Source organism: Carcharodon carcharias, chromosome 1, assembly GCF_017639515.1.
Source record: "Carcharodon carcharias isolate sCarCar2 chromosome 1, sCarCar2.pri, whole genome shotgun sequence".
NCBI classification, from domain to species: Eukaryota; Metazoa; Chordata; class Chondrichthyes; order Lamniformes; family Lamnidae; genus Carcharodon; species Carcharodon carcharias.
In genome coordinates, this window is record NC_054467.1 from 162,321,960 (window position 1) to 162,348,549 (window position 26,590).

Below are 26,590 nucleotides of genomic sequence, written 5' to 3' on the forward strand. Positions count from 1 at the left end.
CTTGTCAGTATTTTTATTCGCTGAATCGATGGAACCTGCTAATACTTTCTGCTATTTCCCAATTGCAATTTTGTTCTTTTTAGAGGTGTAGAATTCCTTAACATATTTTAGATGACTGTAAGTTTCATTAGAGCTATACCTGAAGGGACACAATCTTGAGGTGTGCTGTGGGCAAATTCCACCAACCTAGGAAGTAGCAGTTGACTTTTAATCAAAAATGTTACCTATAGTTTATTTTAAATATGAGGACAACAAAACCATATATGTAGTGAACTTAAAGGAGTCTGCCAATTCAAATCTTTTGAACGTCATTAGCCTTTATCTATTTCACTATATTAAATTGTCCTCAACTGGAATGTTAATCACTTAATATTGGCAATGTTTACAAAAATGATATTTTCATAACTGGAACTGCTGCTTGTAATAAAGTACTGTTTTCACTGCTCATTGTGCTGAAACACAAAATATGCTGGGAAGAAAGGTACAAATTGTCACTTTTATTTTCCTAAATTAATCCTGTTTAGTTGAATTCATTTTATAAAATTGCAGAAGCCTTAAGAGACGGTTTATAAAAATTTAATTCATTCACAATGCTGCTTAATCACTGCTTGTACAATAGAGCAATATTTTTTGAGAGTATTTTGGTGGATTATAATTTCAATTCAAGGAAATAGCACACACGATTATTTTATATCAAATTTTATTGGATGAAAGGTCTCAATTAGGCAAGTGTTAACTAAAGGGTACTTGATAGTCATAATATTTTCTTCGAATGAGAAGAAGAATTAACTGTATGTATGAAGACATTGCTTTATTTTAATTTAGTTCTGCAGCTGAGAACTAATTTTCCAGTATGAGCAAGTGGCAGGGTGTTGGTACATTCCCACGATTCTCCACATAGTGAGTTCCCAGTTTCAGACATGCCATCAAGAAAAATTGAAGAGAGGAACAGGCACTTTAATAGTAAGGGAGAAAAGTTTAAAATGAGGTTCATTGCAGGCTTTCAGTTAAATCTCCTAGCTCAGGGGATGGTATTGGCATTAGGCAGGGAATAGTTTTGCCTGCCTGCCCAGTAAACTGGAACATAGCAAATTATATGGAGGATTAAGAACTACTTTTAATTAATGAGAGGTTCAAAAATGATTGAAGAAATACTGAAAAATCTGAAACATCTGCCAATTAATTATCAAGAACTCTGCTAAATTAATTATTTTATTTTATAATCCATCAGTGAGCACACTCCCAATTGCGGTTCAGACCCAAGCATGAACTAAAAATAAAATATTACTTTGAATTATTGCTGCCAACCAAAAGTATTTTTTTCATCTTGTATGACAGTAAAATTAATTTTATTTTTCAGTAATTACATATTCCCAGTGTCAGCTCAGAGTCATATAGAGTTCTGCAAATGAGCATAGTCTTCAAACTGCAAGGTGACCTGGCAGAGTAGGTCACCACCCAGGGTGGGCTTTTCCAGCCTGCCCACCACCGGCATCATCCGAATCTCCCGCAACAGGTCCTGCCTCGATAAGGCCAGTATGATCAGGCAGGTGCTACAGCAAGGGGATGCCCCATTCCACTATTGCAACATGAGGACAGCCACTGATGAGTTACAAAGGGTCTGGCAGATACTCAAAATTTACCAGTATATTTTGAGTCTTTGGAGTAATGCTTTAAAAACCTAAGATACAAAAAAAAAGTATAGATACGTTTGTAAGAATAAGAACATCAAACAGTGAAATTTAAGAATGTTTTTGCCTATCACTTGTTCCATGGTCCATATACAACCTGCCATGTCAAAGACTACTTACCTCCTTAAGCTCTTTTTGAGAATGTTTTGTATATATCTCCACCCTGATTCTCAAAGGTTAACAAGGCTTTTATAATCTTTTGGGCATATTTTTAAATGTATTCTGTATAGAAGTCTTTTTTTTGCTAATAGATGAAAATATACTCAAATGTACAAATACGCATAGTTTCAAAAATGCTTATCTTTCAGACCAAAATTGTTAAAAAGCTGCTGAGAGGATTGGGGATTGTATATCTATGACACCTTTCATGACCTCAGGATGTCCTAAAACATTTTATAGCAGATGAAGTATTTTTGAAATGAGGCAGCAAATCTGCACACAGTTAAGTCACCAAGAGAAGACTCCTGCCCTTTTTTGCATAGTTCTAAGCAATCTTTTACTACCTGTAAAGGCCTCAGTTTAACATCTCATGCCAAAGACAGCAGGTGAGATTTTAACTCATTCAGAACCCATCCACTTTCAGAGTTATAATCAGACCCAGTGTCTCTTGACATCGCAGCTTCCTTTATCTCTGCACCAAAATGGGAGCCCAGATTGTGCTGAAATCTTTGGAGTGTGACTGGAGCCTACAGCCTTCAGACCCACTGCTTACACTGACCCAACCTTGATACCTGTGACTGCAAATCAGATTGAGGTTTCAGATTCAATCCCAGCCTGTACTGCATTTTCTTTGTTCATTATGGGGTTGTAGGTGTCACTGGCTAGGCCAACATTTATTTCCCATCTTTAATTGCCCTTGAGAGGGTGCTGGCAAGCCACCTTCCTGAACTGCTGCAGTTCATGTGGTATAGGTACACCCACACTGCAGTTAGGAAGGGTGTTCCAGGACTTTGACCCAGTGACAGTGAAGCAACAGAGATATAGTTCTAAGTCAGGATGGTGTGTGGTTTCAAAGGGAACTTGCAGGTGGTGGTCTTCCCATGCATCTGCTGCCCTTGTCCTTTGAGGTGGTAGTGATTGAGGGTTTGGAAGGTTATAGCAGCCTTGGTGAGTTGCTGCAGAGGGTACACACTGCTGCCACTGTGTGTCAGTGGTGGAGGGATTGAATGATTAAGGTGGTGGATGAGGTCCCAGTCAAGCGGGCCATTTTGTTCTGGACGGTGTCAAGCTTCTTGAGTGTTGTTGGAGCTGCATGCATCCCGGGAAGTGAAGACTATTCCATCATGCTCCTGCCTTTTCTAATGGTGGACAGGCTTTGGGGAGTCAGGAGTTGAGTTACTGACCACAGAATTCCCAGCCTCTGACCGGCTGACGAGGGATCTGCAGGTAGGGCATTTGTTGTCATGTGGGATGTCTGGTCATGTATTATCAGTTCGGGTCATGGTTTGTTCTTTTTGCCACACTCAGTTTTCCTCTTCGTTTTGTTGTTGGCTTTCAAAATGCTGAAATTCTGCCCACATACTTAATAGCACTGCCAATAACCCTTCCATCACTTTGCTGATGATTGAGAGTAGATTGATGGGGCAGTAATTGGTTAGGTTGGACCTGTCCTGCTTTTTGTAGACAGGACGTACTTGAGCAATTTTCCACATTGCCAGGTAGATGCCAGTATTGTAGCTGTACTGGAACAGTTTGGCTCGGGATGCAGCTAGTTCTGAAGCTCAAGTCTTCAGTACTACAGCCGGAATGTTGTCAGGGCCCATAGCTTTTGCAGTATCCAATGTCTTCAGCCATTTCTTGATATCATGTGGAATGAATCAAATTGGCTGAAGACTAGCAGCTGTGATGCTGGAGACCTCAGGAGGAGGCTAGATGGATCATTCACTTGGCACCTTTAGCTGAACATGGTTGCAATTTGTGGAGCCTCCTCCTCCAGTTAGTTTTTTACCACCACCATCCATGACTGGATGTGGCTGGACTGATATCATTTGGGAAAACAGCAACTGCTACAATTAGACATAGTGCCCAAGTTTGGGAGGGAAATATTGCTGATCCTTGCCTATTGGCCTGCTGTCAGATGGAAACTCAATTGGTGATGTCAAAATGTCAAACAGTCTGCCAACACTGAGCTTCCAAATGTGGCTTTCGGCTTTCTAATGAAAAATAGCCTGAGATAAAAAGAAAAGAAGAATTGCTGAAAATCTGAAATAAGAACAAAATACTGTCAGTGTACAGCAGGCCTGTCAGCATTGGGTAAGAGAAAAGACATTTAGAGTTTTGCGTGTAATTTCTGCCTGCTTTTCATGGAAGCTGATGAAGTTGATATTTCCAGAAGCATTCTACAAGGAATGGCTATTTTTGGGCATAGTGTTATAGGGTACCCTGTTTCTATGATATTGTCCCTCAGCAGAGTCAATGCCTTCAGCAGTCAGAAAGGGTAATTGGCAATTAAATTAACAAAATGGCTTCATTTACTGGCTAACTTGGAAAGTGTCTTTTGAAAACTAACTGAATATTTGAACCATTTACAGTTAACCAGTAGAGATAAGCTCATGGGATAATTTATTTTTATAATTTATTAAGTTTAGCTGTAATGATGACATTAAGGATGAAATTACCCCCCTAATAAAAGCATTAAAATACTATACATGTGATGCAAAATTGATTGAACCTAATCAGTTGTGTTTTAAAGAATTTGTGTGCATATTCTTGTAACATTGGGTGACTAGTTACCACAATGCATTATGCTTTGTTCTGTTACAAAATTACCTTCCTGTATTTCTAATATACTGTAGTCACAGTGGAAAAACAACTTCAATGTACATTTGTTTTATTTTTTTAAAGCACCTCACCCCATTCAATTACTCCATATTTGCAAAGGTTGACTCAATCGTACACCAATGATGAAAACTATTAAATTACTGATAAAATGCTGTTTATATTGAGATATAAGCAGCTGAACAACTTTGTGGTCAAAACTTTTCAATATATCAGTTACGTTCTGAGAAATGTAATTCACTCTTTATATTTTGAAAACACCCAAAGAGTTTGAAATATTGTACAAATACTGGTCTGGTTTTTTTAAAAAAGCCTTAAATTGTCCTTAACTAAAATTCACCCACGCGCAGTTTGGTCATGCCCAACTACTGTAAAAGATTATCAGCAGTCTTAATTCTTTGATTCCATTCCATTATGCCTTAGCCAGCCCTTTTATTATCCCATCCCAAAAATGGTTTTGGATGCAATTCAGCCAGATGTGTGCATGCTGTTTTCATATTTTGCAATCAAATTTTATGCAAAATGCAAATCCTAAATTATGATGATTTTAAAACATTCTTTAACTATTATAATCAACAAGCTATTTGGTGTTCACATTGAGGGTATCTATTAAGAGGCCTGGTTTTCAACAAATCTTAAAATGTCTAAACTTTGCTGTATTTCCTGTATTACACCTTGGGTATTTTCAGCAGATGTTCAGTAACATTTAGGTCATTACATCTCAGTCACTATGTAAGAGGGATATGAAGGACTGAGATGATGCCATACAGAGTCACATTTGCAGAAACAGACCTGGAAAAGGATAATAATATTTGTTGATGGCCAGCAGATTTGTAATTCTCTGATCACACCAAAGGAAAATTTTAAAAAAGCACAATGACCTACAAACGTTCTTGATGTTTGAAATAGAAAAATTCTTCTCTTTATATCCCATAAATAATCCCAGTACTTTATAGAACAGCATTTTTTTGAATCGTAGTGTCTGATTACAGCAATGCTATTGAGCTACGTTAATGTCACTTAAGTACTGAACGAAGCATTAAACATGAAAAACTTAATTGAGTTATAACTTCTGCTCCTGTAGAATTGGTGCACATTTCATCTTTGGGATTCTGTGCCAGTTGGTTAATTTGTAAAGGGAAAATTCTGAGTGTTGGCAGCACTCTGGTCCCTTAATGGTCACTCTTTATATGGAGGCAATGAAATGGATTAGACAGCTGCAACTGAATTTAGCACAGGCAACACAGGCCAAGTGTCAGCCTCCTGTGCTCCAGTTTCAATGAACCAGGATCATCCTGGAAAGCAAAGATAATCCCCAACTCCTTTCTCTGTTACCATCTCCATAGATCCCTCTATCTGCCCCCTTTACCCTCACCTCCAAAAGCAATTGTGAGGAGCTCATGAACTCCTTCGCCACTAAGGACTGAATTGTTCTGATGATGGCATTTTCCGTCCTGCCACCGGAGAAGTCAGTGGGGAACGCAACCCCACAGATCAGGGGTGCCTGCTGTCATTTAGTGCCACGAGGACCTTTAATTGGCTGGAGGTGGGCTTTCCATCCTTCACTCAAGAGGAGGTCCTGCCACAGAAAGCTGTCCGCGAATCTGATTAGCCAGCAGGTCTATAGTTTCAGCAATGCCCGAGGAGCTATGGCCACTTGGGACTACAAGCAGGCCCACTAGTGAAAGTGCCAGCACCCCAGGATGGAGTAATTGTGGGGTCCGCAGTGGGGAAACGGAAGAGAGCCCCAGGGAAGATAGGGGTTTGTCCTTTGAAGGTCAGGGGAGTGGAGCACCCAGGAGGCCCAGAGCTTGGAGGAGCGCACCCAATTTCTAAAGGGGGCCAGTAATGGAGGGTCACCACCCCCCCACCCTCATCCCTCCCAACCGTCGCTGAGTTCCAAGCAGGATAACCTGTCAGGCTTCTTCCCCTGTCCTTGAACCCCTCCCACTGGCCTCAAAAGGGAAGCAGCACTCAAGTGGCCACTTAAGGATCTCATTTGGGGCAAGGGCAGGTGGGCTACCCTAGGCCTCGCCCACCATCGCCCTACACAAAATAGCAGATAGGTTGGGGGTGGCCGGCGGAAAGGCCACCAGAGGAATTTTAACAGACCTCCTCGCCTACAAACTCGCCAGCAGTGAACTGTAATATTCTGCCCTAAAGGTTAACCATCTTGAAATGTTTTGTCACTTCTTAACAATTAAGAATACACACACACACACACACACACACACACACACACACAGCTATCTGCTTCTGGACCTCAACATCCTGTGTAAGAAACAGAAGGTTCCTTTATTCCTTATTCTATACCAGAGGGCAATACATCTAGGACTTAGCACACCCTACTGTCAGGTTTTTTATGTAACACTTTTTAACTAAAATGTCCTTATAAAAAAAGGCATAAACATTAAACACAAACATCATATCTCCTCCCCGTTTAGCCAGGAACAAATCGGTCAGGGTTATGCATATTCACTTCGGTCTAGAGAGGAGTGTTGGCTTAGGTATTTCAGTTTGTTTGCTTAGAAATGGAAGGTTCTGTTGCTCCACTTGTCTCTGTTCAGGTCCAGCAGTTGCAGCTACAAATTTATCAGTTGAATCAAGTCGGATTTCACCAACTGGAGCAGATGTTTCCCAGAAACCTTCCACAGTGACTGGAGATCCCTGGAAATTTGGTTCCTTGGATTTGGCTTCTCTGATCTGGTCGGTGTATCTCTTCTAGATTCCACAGGAAGATTTAACATCATAGGTCAGTGGTCCTCGACACTTGATGGTTCTTTCCAGGAGCCACTTTGGTGTTTCACAGTAATTTCAGACCCAAGCAGACTGATTCAGATTAAATTCACGAGCTGGTTTACTGGTTTTCATGTGACCTTTTCTGATCAAGCTGCTTTGATCCAATCTTTCCTTTCAAATCCAGACAAAATAAATCCATCCTGGTACACAGTCATCTTCTAAACATCAGCTTAGCAGGAGATACGCCTTTTGTTGAATGTGGAGTGTTACGATACATCATCAACAAGTTCTTCAGCTTCAAATTCCAACCTGTTTGCATCCTCCCCTTCAATATGACCGTTATCAATGTCTGGACAAAGTGCTCCGCTTCACCATTTGAGGATGGGTGGTAAGGCGAGATGAGAATCTGCTTGATTCCATTGCTTTTCAGGAATGCTTGAAATTTACATGGTGTGAACTCTGTGCTATTGTCAGACACAATCTGCTCCAGCAATCCAAAAGTAGTGAACACATTCTGGAGAGCATCAATGGTCTTTGCTGAAGTAGTCAACTTCATGGGAATAACATGAGGCCACTTTGGGCATCCACCACAGTCAGGAATGTATGTCCACGAAGTGGACTGGCAAAGACCATATGCAGTCTCTGCCATGGGTGGTCAGGCCAAGCCCACGGATGTAATGGGGCAGGTGAAAGAGAAGACTTCATTTCTCTAATATTCACCTGATGATGCTTTTTCTATCAGATAATTGCACTGTCTAAGACCTTACTTACCTGGCAGGGGAGAGACCATCACGTTTCTGCAGGGAAAGAGCAATGGCTATAACCAGTCGAACTCCTTACCATGGGGTACCTAACACCATCCGAGTCATGGTGAAGGGCAGCGAGCAAGGAACAGGAATGGATAGGACCTTCTTCACCAAGAGGATCCTATTCAAGCTGTGTGGTTTCGAGGCTGCGGAGATCTACTGCCGACAGGATTTCCCCAGCGCTAGTTTTTTTTTGATGTGACTTTCAAGCAAGTGGCAGCTTGCGTCAAACTCCTGAAGGTGTTTGAGGAAAAGAAAGACCTGCCAGAAATGAAGATCCTGACGGCGGAGCTGCTCTTTGCTCTGCCGTTGCAACGAGAACGGGTTGCGACGGTGCATCTGTACAACCCCTTCATCCCTGTCGCTGACGTGCTCACCTTCCTTACCAGGTACTTCGATAAGGTTGGGAGCTGCACCGCGGTTAGAGATGATTTGGGGATCTGGACATGTAAACGCCGGGTTAAGGTAACGCTCAAGACCTACGGTAAGGGAGCCGTCTTCCACCCCCCTTCCAGATTCGCTATCGGGGGAAGCCATGGCTACCTTGTCTACGCTGGGCAACCCAAACTTTGTCGCTCATGCGGCAAGTCTGGTCATGTGGCGGCCAACTGCAGCGCCGTCCTCTGCAAGAACTGCAAACAGGAAGGGCACCAGACAAAAGACTGTAAACAGGCTAAGTGCTGCAACCTGTGTGGCGAGGCAAGTCACCTCTACAAGACCTGCCCCAAACGTTGCCGTACTTATGCACAGGCAGGCAAAGCCAACGAGGGGGAAGCAGAAGAAACGCCTTGTGTCACTCCAACTACCAAGGCCCCCAGGGAGAACAACGGGACAAAGGAGGACACAGAGAGAGACAAGGTGGAGGAAAAGATTGGGGCAACAGAGGGCCAACCAACAGCACGGCCCCCTGAACCTCCCACTCCTCAGGAGAGCGAATCAATGGAGGAGGAGGAGGCAGCAGTGGGAAAGCAGCAGGGGGAGTGGCAGCTGGTGAAGATAGCCAAAAGGAAGAAGGGGCTAAAAAGAAACCAAGCCACTTCCCAGACAAGAGTCAAGAGGCGTCTCCTATCCGACACGGATAACAAGAGCAGCAGCTCTTCGGACGAAGAAGGGCCAGGGCGGCGCCAACAGAAGAAGCGGCAAAATGCTAGGGAGTTGGAGGATGAGACACCCGAGCTCCAGAACATTGGAGACAATGAAGAGACCAGCGCACCCCAACTTTGCCCACAACCCGAAGAGGCCAGTGTACCACAACCCCAGGAATCTGGGAACAGTGAGGCGCTCAGCGCACCCCAGCTCCGGGAAGCTGGGAGCAGCAACGCCCCAGAGGGGGAGAGGATTGGAGAAGCTTCTCCAACAGAGGACATTTCAAACCCCGCTCTCTGCACGGACCCCCAGATGCCACCCGAGCAGAACATCTCCAATGGGGAGGTTCAGGACGCTTTCCTCAGCCCATCCAAAGTGAAGCAATTTGAGCACACTACGGGCATGAAGGAGCAGACCAAGGTCTGGAACTCTCACAGACAACAGGTTTGGTAAGCGACTAACTGCTTTAAAATGGGTGTAAAGATTGTATCCATAAATGTGCGTAGCATTAAATCTACTACGCGATGCGTTGCAACCTTGGACTACCTTGCCAAGGTCAAAGCTGACCTGTTGTTTCTGCAGGAGTGTGCGATACCACACCTCAGCTCCTACAGGCAATGGTCACGATGGTGGTCCCATGGGCCATCGATTTGGTTGGAAGGAAACAACTCTCGTTCCTCCGGCCTGGGTATTCTTCTGCGGGGAGGCAACTTCACCGTCTCCCAGGTTAAGGAGGTGGTGGGCGAGCGCCTCCTCGTAGCAGACGTAATGTACAAGAATGCTCCACTCCAGTTAATTAACGTCTACGCCCTGTCACAAGGGGCTGAGCGGCTGGAGGTTTTTCAGCAGCTCCCACTGCTGCTGGCAACCTCCAGGCCGGTCATCCTGGGCGGTGACTTCAACTGCATCATCGATGCGGCTGGACGATCTGGCAGGGCCGAAAGCAGATTGGACACTACGTCCAGATCCCTGATGGAAACAGTAAAGGATGCCAAGCTGCATGACGTCTTCAGCAACCCTGCAGATGGAGCGCAGCGTAGATACGCCTGGTCGCGGCCTGACGGGTCCATCTGTTCCAGGATAGATTTCCTGTTTGTGTCCTGTGCATTCGCAGTCAGATCCACCGACGTCAGGCCGGTGTTCTTCTCTGACCACTGCCTCCTACTGGCTGACTGTCACTTAGAGGAAGATCAGAGAGTTGGCAGGGAGGCATGGAAGTTAAACGTGAAACTGCTGACCCCAGAGAACATTGAGGAGCTCAAGAGGGATTACAAAGGTTGGAGAACCATGAAACCCCACTTTGAGTCACTGACACACTGGTGGGAAGTGATCAAGGGAAACATCAAGAGGTTTTTCATCCTCAAAGGCACCCAGAAAGCTAGAAAGGAACAGAGGGAAATGTCCCGACTCCAGAAAAACATGCAGAATCTGCTCCGGCTGCAGTCGATGGGGGTCGATGTCAAGGAGGAACTCCAAGAGGTGAAGAGCCAGCAAGCCTCGCTCTTTGTCTCGGAGGCCTCCAAGATCATCTTCCGTTCCAGAGTCCGCTCCGTGGAGCAGGACGAGACATGCTCATGTCTCTTCTTCCAAAAGGTACACAGAGAGAGCTCTGTGATCAGCAGCCTGAAGGAAGAAGATGGCTCAGTAAAATCATCACAGTCTGACATTTTGAGGATCAGCAAATCCTTTTATGCCGGATTGTACGACGTGAAGCCCACAGACAGTACAGCCTCCCAGTCCTCCCTGTCCTCTATCACGGAGGTCTTAGACAACAGTACACGGGAGAGTCTGGACAAAGCGCTAACTCCTGACGAACTGACTGAGGCCCTTGAGTCCTTCGAGAAGAGTAAAACTCCCGGAAGCGACGGCTTGCCGGCGGAGTTGTATTCGGCTCTGTGGGACTGAATCGGCTCGGACCTGCTAGAAGTGTACGAGAGTATGCTCCTGGCCGGCAGTCTGTCAGAATCCATGAGGAAAGGCATTATCACCCTCATCTACAAGCACAAGGGGGAAAGGGAGGAAATTAGAAATTGGCGACCCATTTCACTGTTGAATGTGGGCTATAAGATTCTGTCCAAGGTCATCGCCAATCGGGTCAAATCCGCTCTGGAATTGATGATTCACCCTGACCAGACCTGCATTGGGCCGGGCAGGAAGATCTCTGACAGCCTCATGCTGCTCAGGGATACGATTGCCTATGTGCAGGACAGGGGTGTGGACACCTGCCTCATCAGCCTGGATCAGGAGAAGGCCTTTGACAGAATATCGCACACCTACATGGTGGACGTGCTCTCCAAAATGGGGTTTGGGGAGGGAATTCGCAATTGGATCCAACTGCTCTACACTAACATCAGTAGTGCAGTCTCTATCAATGGGTGGGAATCAGATAGCTTTCCTATTAAATCTGGAGTCAGGCAGGGCTGCCTCTCTCGTCTGTTCTTTTCGTGTGTTGCATAGAACCCTTTGCTGAGTCCATCAGGAAGGATCTGGGCATAAGAGGAGTGACGATCCCAGGCAGTGGAGGCACTCAGGTCAAAGTCTCCCTGTACATGGACGATGTCGCCGTCTTCTGCTCGAATCCGCTGTCGGTGCGCAGACTGATCCACATCTGCGACCAGTTCGAACTGGCCTCGGGAGCCAAGGTAAATCGTGGGAAGAGCGAGGCCATGTTCTTTGGGAACTGGGCTGACCGATCCTTTGTCCCCTTCACTATCACGGCTGATGGCCTGAAGGTGCTGGGGATATGGTTCGGAGGGACCAGAGCACACATTAGAAACTGGAAGGAGCGAGTGTCTATGGTGAAAAGGAAACTGGGCATGTGGGAGCGACGCTCCCTTTCCATTGCGGGTAAGAACCTGGTCATCAGGTGTGAGGTACTCTCGCTGTTGCTGTACGTGGCGCAGGTCTGGCCCATTCCACACTCCTGTATGGTGGTGATCACCCGAGCCATCTTCCGCTTTATCTGGAGGTCGAAAATGGATCGTGTCCGCAGGGACACGATGTACAAGCCTCTAGATAAAGGGGGAGAAAACGTGCCCAACATCGCCCTCATACTGATGACCACCTTTGTGTCCGGCTGCATCAAGCGGTGCGTAGACCCTCAGTACGCAAACACCAAGTGTCACTACATGCTGAGGTTCTACCTGTCCCCAGTGTTACGAAGGATGGGTCTGGCCACGCTGCCGCGGAACACTCCAAGTAGTTGGACCGTGCCGTACCACCTGTCCCTCGTGGGAAAATTTATGCAGAGAAACACCTTTGACCACAAATCCATCAGGCAGTGGTCGGCACGTAATGTCTTAAAGGCCCTGAGGGAAAAGGAGAGGGTGGATCCCGTGGGATGGTTCCCTGAGCAGACTGACAAAGTCATTTGGCAGAATGCCTCATCGCCAGAACTTTCCAACAAGCACCAAGACGTAGCTTGGCTGGTGGTGAGAAAGGCCCTCCCTGTAAGATCCTTCCTACATGCCAGCAGTCTCACCCCCTCTACACGTTGCCCTCGAGGTGGCTGTGGTGGGGAAGAGACCGTTGTTCACCTCCTTGTAGGTGTCTTTGCAAAGAAGGTCTGGAGAGAGATGCAGTGGTTTCTGTCGAGGTTCATCCCGAGCAGTTCTGTGACACAGGACTCTGTGCTCTACGGGCTGTTCCCAGGGACACACACCGAGACAAACATCAACTGCAGCTGGAGGATCATCAACTCGGTGAAAGACGCTCTTTGGTCTGCCCGAAACTTGTTGGTTTTCCAGCGCAAGGAGTTGTCCCCGACCAAGTGTTACAGACTGGCACATTCCAAGGTCCAGGACTACGTGCTGAGGAACACAGTTAAGATTGGGGCAGCCGCCGCAAAGGCACAATGGGGAAGGGTCGCTGCCTAAGACCTTTCTGCCACAGTGCACTGAGGGACTGGGAACTGTTTAGAGCCCCTCAGGCTGTACAGCTTAAAATGAATGTCTGCCAATGATTGTAATATTCATTGTTTGTACTGATACACCTTGTGATTCATGTTGTAAAAGTTGAACCTGATTGTATTTTTGTAATGGTGATTTTGAAATGGTTCGAAATGGTTTTGAAGATTTATGAATAAAGTATATTTTTGCAAAAAAAAAGACTTCATTTCTAGGCATGGAAGGCAATCACTGGCCATGCTTTCGATGTCTTTATCCAGGTGTAGCCACCATTCATGTAGACAAGCTAATGCTTTCATTTTGACAATTCCCATGTGACTGAGGTGAAGCTCTTCTAATACTTGTGTTTGGAATCTTGGAGGAATAACAACTCTGATTCGCCGTAACAAATAACTGTCTTGCAGAGTCAGCTCAAATCTACTCACGTAGTAAGGTTTAAGCTCAGTAGTCACTTCTTGAAGTACATACCAACCCTTCTGTGTACAGGTAAACTTTGGGGAGCACAGCATCCCCCTGCGTTTCAAGTGGAATTTGCTCTGCTTTAACAGGTAACATGTCTGTCTGGTTCACATTGAAAGCAATGACTTCACTTTGGGTTGTGGAGCTGTGGTGTAATGGAAGTCTGGAAAGTGTGTTCGCATTTCCATGATTCTCAGTCGAGCAAAATATAAGCAGATAAGATCAGTGCCCACCTTTGTAGGCGTGCAGCAGCAAGTGTTGGGGTTTATGACTTCGGGCTAAGCAACCAAGTCAAAGGCTTATGGTCCGTAATTAAAGTGAATTTACACCCATACAAATATTCGTGGAACTTCTTGGCTCCATTGATTAGTCCAAGAGCTTCCTTCTTAATTTGGGCATAATTTTGTTCTGTCTTGGACAATGTGCATGAGGCATATGCAGTGGGTCTTTCACTGTCATCAGGAAATGTGTGGGAGATGACAGGTCCAACACCATATCCAGATACATCACAAGCCAGGCTGACAGGTAACTTTTCGTTGAAATGTGCCAGGACTTTAGCAGAAGTGAGCTCTTGCTTGAGTTCCTTGAAACTTCTGTCAGACTTCTGACCAATCCCATTTTGCATTCTTCTTCAGCAGATTATTCAGTGGTGCTGCCTTGGTAGCCAAACAGGAAATGAACTTATCATAGTAATTCACAAGCCCCAAAAATGAATGAAGCTCCTTAACATTTTTGGTGCATTCACCACTGCCTCCACCTTTCTGGGTGAGGTTGAGAGGCCAGTTTTTGTCGATCACATGTCCCAGGTACTTCACTGAGGGCTTCAGGAACAAGCATTTGGATTTCTTACAGCAGATGCGACATTTTTCCAGTCTACACAGGACCCTGCCGAGGTTCTCTAAATGAGTTGGGAGGTTTTTCCCAGTGATGAGCATGTCATCTTGGAAGCAGATTACACCAGGGAGGCCCTGCAGTATTTTGTCTATGGCCTGCTGGAATAAGGCTGGTGATGACACGATTCTGAATGGTAGTTGCTTGTACTGATATAGACCTCTGTGTGCACTGATGGGCATATACTTCCTGGAATCTTCACTCAGCTGCATTTGCAAAAATGCCTGTGATAGGTCAAGCTTTGTGAATATATCACCTCCACTCAGAGCAACAAACAGGTCCTCAATTTTTGGAAGTGGATACTGATGCACTTCCAGGAAAGGATTAATAGTAATTTTATAGTCACCACATATTCTGATAGACCCATCATACTTCACAGCTGGGACAATTGGAGTTGCCCACTCTGCACAATCAACTTTCTCAATTATCTGAAAGTTTTCAAGTCATTCTAGTTCCTGCTCGATTTTCTGTCACATTGAGTAGGGAACTGAACGTGATTTGAAGAACCTTGGAGAAGCTTCAGCCTTCACAGCAAGTTTGGCTTCAATGTCTTTAAAAACTCAAAGGCCTTCTTTGAAAACAACAATATGCTTATCTAACAAGGACTGCAACATGGGGTTGCAATGCATTTTATTTATTTTATTCTAGTCCAACCAAATTTCTTTTAGCCAGTTTCATCCTATAAGTGATGGACGATCCCCTTTCACTATGATATATTGCTACTTGATCTCCATGGGGAACATTTTCCCCCCCGTTGGGAGGGATGTGCGGGAGCAGGTGCTGGTGGCCGGCCTTCTGATCAGTGCCCCCGGTCAGGGGGAGTGCCACCCTTTTACGTGAGCGGGCCGATTAAGGCCCGCCCTGCATGACATCCGCCAGGAAGCGTTATGCGCTCCCTGTGCAGGCGGTGGGGGGGGGAATTCCCTCAGCCGGGAATGAAAAGTGCTGCCTCAGGGAGATCGGCTCTGATTCAAAAGTTCACAGAAAGGTAATAAAAAACTTTCCCTGACATGTCCCCTCATGTGACACTGTCACATGAGTTGGGACATGTCCTTAACTTTTATTTAAACATTTGCTAAACATTTAAAAGCCCTCATGAAACCTCATCCCGCCTGTGGGTGAGGTTTCATGCTTTTTCTAGGCCCACCGAGGCTCCTGGCCTGCCTGCCAACCCTAAGGTTGGATGGGCAGGTCCATCAATCAAGTTAATTAGTCTTTTAATGGCCTTAATAGGCCACTGACCGTTTGGCAGGCGCACAGCCAATTCAGCTGCACGCCCACCAAACTGAAAGCCTAAATGACAAGGGGTGACTTTGGGATGCACGCCCAACGTATCCCCGCGTTGTTTGACGCATCGGCGAGCAGGCGCCGCCCCCACTCACCGACTGGAAAAGCCTGCCCCATATTTAGCTTGAATGGACATTTTTCCAAGTATATTCACAGGCTCACCAGTGTAGGTGCTAAGCTGGAGGAGGGTTTTTTCCAATAGGCATTTCTTGAAAATTTTCTCCCATGTCTTCTCTGAAGCAATTGAAACAGATGCTCCAGTGACAACCTCCATTTCAACCATTTTACCATTTAAGGCAATGCCAACTTTTAGTCCTTCACCTAGATTCAGATCAGACTGAATGCAATACAAATGCTCTTCTGCATTGTCGCTGTTAGCTCCACTTTCTTTCTCATCTGGACTCCCATTACTTTTGTATTTTGTTTCCAAGGAATGCATCTTTTCAAACTGCCTGTTCATTTTCAAACGTGACTTGTCTGTGTGCTCCTCATGATGCCCTTTTCTTGGCGGTTAATGCTTTACTGTGATCAGCCTTTGATCTACATGCATGTAGTATGTGTCCTTTTTTCCACAGTAGCAACAATCAGCAGTTTTCCACTTACAGGCTTCTGCATTATGTCCTATTCCATTACAGCGGTAACAGGTTTGGAAGCGAGTATACCCAGACTTTACTATTTTAACTTCGGCATTGTTAGAATGTGCTTTCAAATCTCCAGCCTGGTTCTCTGCCTTTTCTATGCTTTGTGCAATCTCAAACACTTTCTTCAGTTTTAACTCTTGTTGTGCTAACAATCTACGCTGAATTCTTTCATTTCTTAGCCCATAAACCAAGCGATCATGCAAAGCTTCTTTCAGGTAACCTTTAAAGTCACAATGTTCTGCTAATTTTCTCAACGCAGCCAGGAACTGGGAAACTAACTCACTTTCGTGCTGTGTTCTTCGGTGAAACTTGAATCTCTTGGCAATCGTTGCTGATCTGGGAAGTTCTTTTTCAAAATGTCCACAAGCTCTTTAAAGCTTTTATCTGCTAGCTTGTCAGGCGTAACAAGATTTCTCAGTAAAGTGAAATTTTTAATTCTGATGACTAAGAAACACTGAGGCCTGCTTTTCCTCTTGAATCTCATTCACAATGAAAAACTGTTCCATTTGCTCGACAAAAACTGCAAAGTCCATAGTAGCTGAATCAAAAGCCTCTAAAGTCCCTAATAATGATGATCCCACGCTCATCGCCATTTGAAGTGTTCTGTCACTTCTTAACAATTAAGAATACACACATGCACACACACGTGCACACAGCTATCTGCTTCTGAACCTCAACTCCCTGTATAAAAAAACAGAAGGTTCTTCTATTTCTTATTCTACACCAGAGGGCAATACATCCAGGACTTAGCACTCCCTGCTGTCAGGCTTTTTATACAACACTCCTTTTTAACTAAAATGTCCTTTTACAAAAAAGCATTAATGTTAAAAACAAACATCACACATCTGTTCAGCTGCCTCTGCCCCATTCCTCCTTCCCCATTCCCAGGAAGCCAACCAACTCCCAAGGCTCTCCCTGTCCTAGCATGAACATGTATAATTTCCAGTTTCTTTCCTACCTTCCTTTGTTCTCTCTGAGCTTAATTTTTTCATTATATCTGTCTCTTTCTCTTTTGATCCCATTCTATCTACCAAATTCCCTCACTATCCTTCATACTAGCGAATGCTTTAATCTTCCTTTCCTCAGGTACTGTCCCTCACCGTTTCAAAATTGCCACCAGTACCCCCCCACTCAAAAAACACATCTTTGGCCCTTCTGTCCTTGCAAACTACCAATCTCCAGTCTCCCAAATCTTTCCCACAACTCCATGTTTGAATCTCTCCAATCAGATTTCTGTCCCTGCCACAGTACTGAAATGGTCCTAATCAGATGACATCCTCTGTCACTATGAACATAAGAGCATAAGAAATAGGGAACAGGAGTAGACCACTCGGTCCCTTGAGCCTGCTCCGCCATGCAATAAGATCATGGCTGATCTTCTTGTGCTTCGATTTCCACATTACCATCTAACCCCGATAACCTTTGATTTCCTTGCCTAACAAGAATCTACCTACCTTAAAGATATTCAATGACCTCCTCTAACACCTTCTGATGCAGAGAATTCCAAAGTTGCACAACCCTCTGAGAAAAAAAAATTCTCTTCATCTCTGTCCTAAAAAAGCAACTCCTAATTTTAAAACAGTGCCCCCTGGTTCTGGATTCACCCATAACAGGAAACATCTTTTCGATATCCACCTTGTCAAGGCTGTTCAGGCCTTGATTGTGATGCATAATCCCTCTTTTTTCACTGTAGCCTTCAACTTTTTCAGGCACACCAATTTCCTCCAATACCTCTCTTTCACTGTCCAGCTCTGCCATTGCATTCACTTGGTTCCAGGTTTACCTATCCAACCAAAGCATCTCTAGCAATGGCTTATCTTCCTATCCCACATCATTACCTCTGCCATCCTCTAAGGATCCTATCTTTTTCTTGTCTACATGCTGCTCTTGGTGACATCATAGCTTCCACAAGTGTGTTGATGACACCAACTCTACCTCTTCCCCATCTCTTGTGACCCTTTAACTACTTCTTTGACATCCAGTCCTGGATGAGCTGCATTTTCCACCTGTTAACACTTTGGGAAGACCAAAGACATCATCTTCAAGCTATATTCAAACTCCATTCTCTTGTCACTGAATACATCCCTCTGCTCAGCTGTTGGCTAAGGTTGAAGTAGGCTGTAGCATCCTATTCAACCCTGAACTAAGCTTCTGACACCATATGCTCTCCATCAAAAGACCAAGTACTTCCACGTCCACATCATCACATGCCTACGCCCCACAGCTCAACCCTTTGGCATCACCAGACCCAACTATTCTAACACAAAAGCAAAATACTGCAGGATTAAATCTGAAACAAAACAGAAAATATTGGCAATAGAGTTAACATATCTATGTATCATATATATATATAGTTAACATATCGCCTTTTGTCAGAACTGGTAAGTTAGAGATGCAACAGGTTTTAAGCAAGTAGCGAAGCAGTGAAAGAGAGGAAAGAGCAAAAGAGAAGCTCTGTGATATGGTGGAAGAAAGGATGCTGCTGCAGGGGTTCTTCAAGGCAATGTCCTAGGCCCAAGCATGAGCTGCACTCAGAAACATTGAAAATAGGAGCAGCAGTAAGTCATTCGGCCCTTCGAGCCTTCTCCGACACTCAATATGATCACGGCTGATCCTCTATCTCAACACCGTACTCCTGTGCTCTCCCCATACTCCTTGATGCCTTTAGTGTCTAGAAATCTATTTCCTTCATAAATATATTCAGTGACTTGGTCTCTATAATAAGAATTCCACAGGTTCACCACCCTCTGAGTGAAGAATTTTCTCCTCATCTCAGTCCTAAATGGCCTACCCGTATCCTGAGATTGTGACCCCTTGCTCTAGAACCCCAAGCCAGAGGAAACATCAGCCCTGCATCCAGTCTGTCCAGCACTGTCAGAATTTCATACATTTCAATAAGATCCCCTCTCATTTTTCTAAATTCCAGTGAATACAGGCCTTGTCGCCCTAATCTTTCCTCAGATGACAATCCTGCCATCCCAGGAATCAATCTGGTGAACCTTCGCTGCACTGTCTCTATGGCAAGTATTTCTTAGGCAAGGAGACCAAAACTGCACACAATACTCCAGGTGTAGTCTCACCAAGGCCCTGTATAGCTACAGTTAGACATCCTTGCTCCTGTATTCAAGTCCTCTTGCAATAAAGGCCAACCATTTGCCTTCTTAACTGCTTGCTGCACCTGCATGCTTGATTTCAGTGATTGGTTTACAAGGATACTCCTATAAAGGTCCCTTTATATATCAACATTTCCCAATCTACCACCATTTAAATAATATTCTGCCATTCTGTTTTTTCTACCGAAGTGGATAACTTCACACTTATTCATATCATACTGCATCTGCCATGTATTTGTTCACTCACTCAACTTGTCTAAATCGCATTGAAGGCTCTTAACATCCTCCTCACCACTCACATTAGGCTAACCAGTCTGTAATTCCCTTTTTTAAATAATGAGGTTAAATTTGCCACCCTCCAATCTGCTGGAACTGTTCCAGAATCTACAGAAATTTGGAAGATGACAACCAACGCATCACTATTCCCATGGCCACCTCCTTTAGTATCCTGGGATGTAGATTATCAGGCCCTGGGAATTTATCAGCTTTCAGTTTGATTAATTTCTCCAGCACTGTTTTTTTAGTAATACTAATTTCCTTCAGTTCCTCCTTCTCATAAGACCCTCAATTCCCTAGCATTTCTGGGAAGTTATTTGTGTCTTCCTCCATGAAGACAGAACTAAAGTAGATGTTTAATTGCTCTGTCATTGTTCTCTATTATAAATTCTCCCATTTTGGACTGTAAGGGATCTATGTTTGTCTTCACCAATCTTTTTCTTCTTACATACTTATAGATGCTTTTACAGCCCTATTTTATGTGCCTTCCAAATTTACGCTCATATTCTATTTTTCCCCTCTAAATCAATCTCTTGATGCTCCTTTGTTGAATTCTAAACTGTTCCCAATCCCCAGGCTTGCTATTTTTTCTAGCAACTTTATATGACTCCTCTTTGGATCTAATACTATCCTTAAGTTCTTTTCTTAGCCATAGTTGGGCCACTTTTCCTGTTGTGCTTTTGCGCCATTAAGGAATATATAACCGTTGCAATGCATACATTCGTTCCTTAAATATTAGCCATTGCCTATCCACCATCATGCCTTTCAATTAAGTTCCCCATTCTACCTTAGCCAACTAATGCCTCATACCTTTGCAATTTCCTTTGTTTAGATTTAGGATCCTAGTTTCGGATTGGACTATTTCATTTTCTAACCTAAGGAAGAATTGTATCATGTTACAGTAACTGTTCTCTAAAGGAACCCACACAACAAGATTATTAATTAACCCCTTCTCATTGCACAAAACCAAATCTAGGATAGCCTATTCCCTAGTCGGTTCCTTGATGTATTAGTCTAAAAAAAACATCTTGTACACACTCCAGGAATTCATCTGCCACAGTATTATTTTTAATTTGGTTTGCCCAGTCTATATGTAGATTAAATGATTAACCATGATTACTCTAGCACCCTTATTACATGCAACTCTAATTTCCTGTTTAATACCATCCCCTACCTTACCACTACTGTTTGGAGGCCTATAGACAATTCCCACTAATATTTTTCACCCCTTGTTGCTTCTTAGCTCCACCCAGACTGATTCTACATCTAGACTTTCTGAGCCAATATCTTTTCCCACTTTTGCACTGATTTCATCCTAAACGAACAATGCCACACCACCTCTTTTTCCTATTTGCCAGTCCTTCCCAAATATCGAATACTCTTGGATATTCTGTTCCCAGCCTTGGTCACCATGCAGCCATATCTCCGTAATCACAATCATATCATGCTCATTTATATCTATTTGCGCTGTTAATTCATCTATCTTATTGCAAATGCTTTGTGCATTCAGATACAGTGACTTTAGAATTGTCTTTTTACACATCTCTTTTTGTACTATGACCCTATTTGCTGCTAGCCCATTTCATCTGCCTTCCACTTTTGCTTTTTACTTTTCTGTCTTTCATTTCTATCTGTTTCCCTCTCTCGTGTCTCCCTGTTCAGGTTCCCAATCCCTTGTCTCTCTACTTTAAACCCTCCCCCAGAGTACTAGCCAAGGTATTTGCCTCTCCAGGCAAATAGAGGGTATTCCATCACATCCTGACTTGTGCCTTGTAGATGGTGAACAGGCTGGAGGGGAGTCAGGAGCTGAGTTAACTCACTGTATCCACAGTATTTATGAAAACTCTCCAGTTCAGTTTCTGGTCAAAGGTAACCTCGGTATGTTGATGACAGGGGATTCAGTGATGGTAATTTTTTTAAATTCATTCACGGGATGTGAGCTTTGCTGGCTGGGCCTGCATTTATTGCCCATCCCTAGTTGCCCTTGAGAAGGTGGAGTTCCCCAGGGGTCAGTATTGGGACCCTTGCTTTTCCTGATATGCTTTAATGATCTACATCTTGGTGTGCAGGGTACAGCTTCAAAGTTTGCAGATGATAGGAAGCTTTGGAGTATTGTAAACTGCAAGGAGGACAGTGTAGAACTTCAAAAGGACATAGACAAGTTGATGGAGTGGGCAGATAGGTGGCAGATGAAGTTCAATGCGGAGAAGTGTGAGGCGATGCATTTTGGTCGGAAGAACATGGACAATGTAAAATAAGGATTGAAATTTGAGGGGGGTGCAGGAGCAGAAAGACCTGGATGTATATGTGCATAGATCATTGAAGGTGGCAGGGCAGGTGGAGAAAGCAGTTAATAAAGCATATAGTATCCTGGGATTCATTAATAGGGGCATAGAGTACAAGAGCAAGGAGTTATGCTGAATTTATGTAAGACAATAGTTAGACGTCAGCTGGAGTAGTGTGTACAGTTCTGGATGCGAATTATAGGAAGGATGTGAACACATTGGAGAAAATGCAGAAGAGATTTACAAGAATTGATCCAGGGATGAGAAACTTCAGCTATGAGGATAGATTGGAGAGGTTGGGACTGTTCTCCTTGGAGAGAAGGCAGCTAAGAGGAGGTTGATAGAGATGTTCAAAATCATGAGGGAGCTGGACAGAGTAGATAGGGAGAAGCTGTTCCCACTCGTAAATGGATCAAGAACGAGAGGGCACAGGTCTAAAGTGATTTGCAAAAGAAGCAAATGTGACGTGAGAAAAACTTTTTCACACAAGTGGTTTGGGTCTGGAATGCACTGCCTGGAAGTGTGGTGGAGGCAGGTTCAATCAAGGCATTCAAGAGGGCATTAGATGATTATTTAAATAGAAACAATGTGCAGGGGTGCAGGGAAAAAGGAATTTGAATATTGAAAAGGGGATAAAAAAGGGGTGAGGATAGGGGAGGGGGGCACCTTCCCATGCAATCGCAGAAGGTGCAACACCTGCCCCTTCACCTCCTCCCTCCTCACCGTCCAAGGGCCCAAAGACTCCTTTCAGGTGAAGCAGTGCTTCACTTGCACCTCCTTCAATTTAGTCTACTGCATTCGCTGCTCCTAATGCGGCCTCCTCTACATTGGAGAGACCAAACACTGGGTGACCGCTTTATGGAACACCTTCGGTCTGTCCGCAAGCATGACCCAGACCTTCCTGTCATTTGCCATTTCAACACCCCATCCTGCTCTCATGCCCACATGTACATCCTTGGCCTGCTGCAATATTTCAGTGAAGCCCAACACAAACTGGAGGAACAGCACCTCATCTTCCAATTAGGCACTTTACAGCTATTTTTGTTTTTGTCATTTGTTCGTTGTTCTTTCCAGAGTGCTTACCCTTGTCCTGCTATTACCACATTCTGCTTTCTGACCTTAATGCCACCATCAGCACCTCCTTTAGCCAATACCACTACCATTAACACCCCTTAGTCCTTTTGTTCATGACATCTTTGGCAATCCCTCCTTTGCCCCAACTATCGCTGGCCTTCTATCCAGCTTCACCTGCTCCATCCCCCCTTAAACAGTATAACTTTTATCACATTTTTACTTCCCTTTGCTTCTGAAGAAGAGTCATACGGACTCGAAACGTCAATTCTGTTTTTCTCTACACAGATGCTGTTAGACCTGCTGTGTTTTTCCCAGCATTTTCTGTTTTTGCTCCAGATTTCCAGCATCCGCCGTATTTTGCTTTTATTATAAAAAATTCTTAAACTGATTAACTGGGTAAGTGCTGAGAAAATGTTTCCCCTGGCTGGAGGATCCAGAACACAGAGTCACAGTCTCAGGATAAGGAATCAGCCATTTAAAACTGAGATCAGAAGAAACTTCTTCATTCCAAAGGTTGTGAATTTAATTCTCTACGAACATGCAGCTATCCCCAAAATCATTCTCCTAAATCTTTTCTGCACCCTCTCTAAAGCCTTCACATTCTTCCTAAAGTGTGGTACCTAGAATCGAAGCAGAATTTCCCAGTTGGCGTGCGGGTCCCGCCCCTGCACACTGACACGTAAAATGACGCGGGTTGATGTTGGCCATGCGTCCTGACGTCACCCCGCGTCATTTAGATTTTCAGTTCGGCGGGCGCGCAGCCAAACTGTCAAAGGCCTATTAAGGCCTGTTAATTATCTAATTGAGGTCATTGTCAGGGCTGCCTGTCCAACCTTACGGTTGGCGGGCTTGCCGGAAGCACAAGCAGGCTTCCAAAAAGCATGAAAACTCGTTCAAGGGCGGGATGAGGTTTCATGAGGGTTTTAAAACAGTTTATTAAGTTTTAACATTCAAGTAATTGACACGTACCAGCTCATGTGACAGTGTCACATGAGGGGACATGTCAATTTTTTTTCTTCTCTGTTCAGCACAGTTTTTAAAGTTGAAGCGATCTCCCTGAGGCAGCACTTTGCCTCAGGGAGAATTGTGGGCTCTTTCACGCATGCGTGAAAGATTGTACAGACCTGTTCAGGGAATCTCTCCCCCTGCCCACACAGCGCTTCAGGACGGCCGTCATGCTGGGCAGGCCTTAATTGGCCTGCCCACATAAAATGGCAGCACGCCCCCGATCGGGTCCACCGATCAGGAACTTGCCCGCTCGCAAATGCGCCCGGACAAGCCCCCCGACAGAAAATTCTGCCCTTGGATACAATACTCCAATTAAAGCAGTGCTGTGTTTTATAACCGTTGTTTAAATGGAGAGAAACTTCAGAATGCTTCAGTGCAGAGGGATCTGGGTGTCCTTGTTCATGAATCGCTCAAAGCTAGTATGCAGGTATAGCAGGTAATAAGGTTTGCAAATGGAATTTTGGCATTTATTGCTAAGGGAATAGAGTATAAAAATAGGGAACAAAAACAAAAATACCTGGAAAAACTCAGCAGGTCTGACAGCATCTGTGGAGAGGGACACAACTGATGTTTCGAGTCTGGATGACCTTTCATCAGAACTAAGACATATAGAAATGAGATGAAAATCTATATGCCTTAGTTCTGATGAAGGGTCATCCAGACTCAAAACATCAACTATGTCCCTCTCCACAGATGCTGTCAGACCTGCTGAGCTGTTCCAGGTATTTTTGTTTTTGTTCTAGATTTCCAGCATCCGCAGTATTGTGCTTTTATAAAAATAGGGAAGTATTGTTGCAACTGTACAAGGCATTGGCGAGACCGCACCTGGAGTACTGTGCACAGTTTTGGTTCCCTTACTTGAGGAAGGATGTAGTTGCATTGGAGGCAGTTCTTAAGAGGTTCACTAGATTGATTTCAGAGATGCGGGGCTTGTCTTATGAGGCGAGATTGAGCAGTTTAGGCCGATACTCACTTGAGTTTGGATGAGGGGAGATCTAATTGAGGTATATAAGATGCTAAGGGGAATAGATAAAGTAGACGTGGAGTGGGTGTTTCCCTTTGTGGGGTATTCTAGAACGAGGGGCCATAGTTTTAGGCTAAGGGGTGGTAGATTTAAATCAGAGGTGTGGAGGAATTATTTTTCTCAAAGGGTCGTGAATCTGTGGAATTCACTACCTCAGAGTGTAGTGGATGCCGGGACGCTGAATAAACTTAAGGAGGAGATAGACCGATTTTTAATTAGTAACGGGTTGAAAGTTTATGGGCAGAGGGCAAGAAATTGGAGTTGAGGCCGAAGTGAGATTAGCCATGATCATATTGAATGGCGGGGCAGGCTTGAGGGGCTGAATTGCCTACTCCTGCTCCTAGTTCTTATGTTCTTATAACATCCTTGCTTTTGTACTCTGTGCCTCTATTTATAAAATCCTGGATCCCTTAGGCCTCTTTAACTGCTTTCTCAACCTTCCCTGCTACCTTCAACAATTTATGCACAATAGCTCCAGATCCCTCTGCTGCTGCCCCTACTTTATAATTGTATCCTTTATTTCATACTGTCTTTCCTTGTTCTTCCGACCAAAATGTATTATTTCATATATCTCCGCATTAAATTTCATCTGCCAGATGTCTGCCCATTACACCAGCCGGTCTATGTAATCTTGAAGTCTATCACTATCCTGCTCAAAATTCACAATATTTCCAATTTTTGTGTCATCTACGAATATTGAAATTTACTTTACTCATGATCTATATACCTTATTTTAATTTACTGAAAATTCAGAACCTTTATTCCTTGCTATTTAATTTTAACTTTATACCTTAGATCTGAATAATTAGTTGACCACTGATTGTATTTATTGATAAATTATCAAATCCCTTTAGATTTTTGTACTGCTCAGTTGATGTAGTTTTACATTATAGTTTACTCATTTTAATTTATGAGTATACTCACCCCACACGAGGCGATTGTTTTCCCTAGTCGGAGAGAAGTTGAAACTGGGGACAAGGACAGCTTTGAGATAGAGTGAGTCGGTGCTGCTGGCTTGTTTTTCCTGTTGGTGCAGACTCTGCCCGATCACAGATCAGTGAGGCTCCTCCCCCAGGTCTCTCTTTCCATCTCCTCTGGACCCATCTTTTGTTTCTTTTCCTTGTCCCTTTACCATCCCCTTTTGCTTTCCACCATCATCCCTTTTCTCATTTCATCTCTGCTGCCCTCCTCTTTCACACTGACCTCTTTGTGTTCGTCATCTCCTTATAACTGCTTAAAACTTGTTAAAATCTCTAATATTCTGATGAAACAGATTCCTCTCCCCAGAGTAGCTGTTATTTCCAGCAGTTTCTGATTTTATTTCAGATTTCCACTATCTGCAGCATTTTATTTTGGTTTCAGTAACTGCCCCAATTTAGGTAAACGCCGACATTTATTCAATAACATAATTTATAAAACATCATTCAAAAAGTGAGTTAAAGAAAAATTACTTGTTCACTAACATGCTGAAATAGGTCTATAACCTCCTCTATGAGCATGCGTACAGATACGACTAACCGGGTACTA

General features: G+C 44.1%; 1 long non-coding RNA gene across 1 annotated transcript; it reads right to left on the reverse strand.

The window, feature by feature from the left end:
• Positions 1–560: 560 nt before the first annotated feature.
• On the reverse strand, positions 561–26,380 carry LOC121282891. Its single transcript, XR_005944144.1, has 2 exons — positions 25,988–26,380; positions 561–1,681 (listed from the first exon to the last, which is right to left on the reverse strand). It is a non-coding gene; the product is annotated as an uncharacterized LOC121282891 (long non-coding RNA).
• Positions 26,381–26,590: the final 210 nt, after the last annotated feature.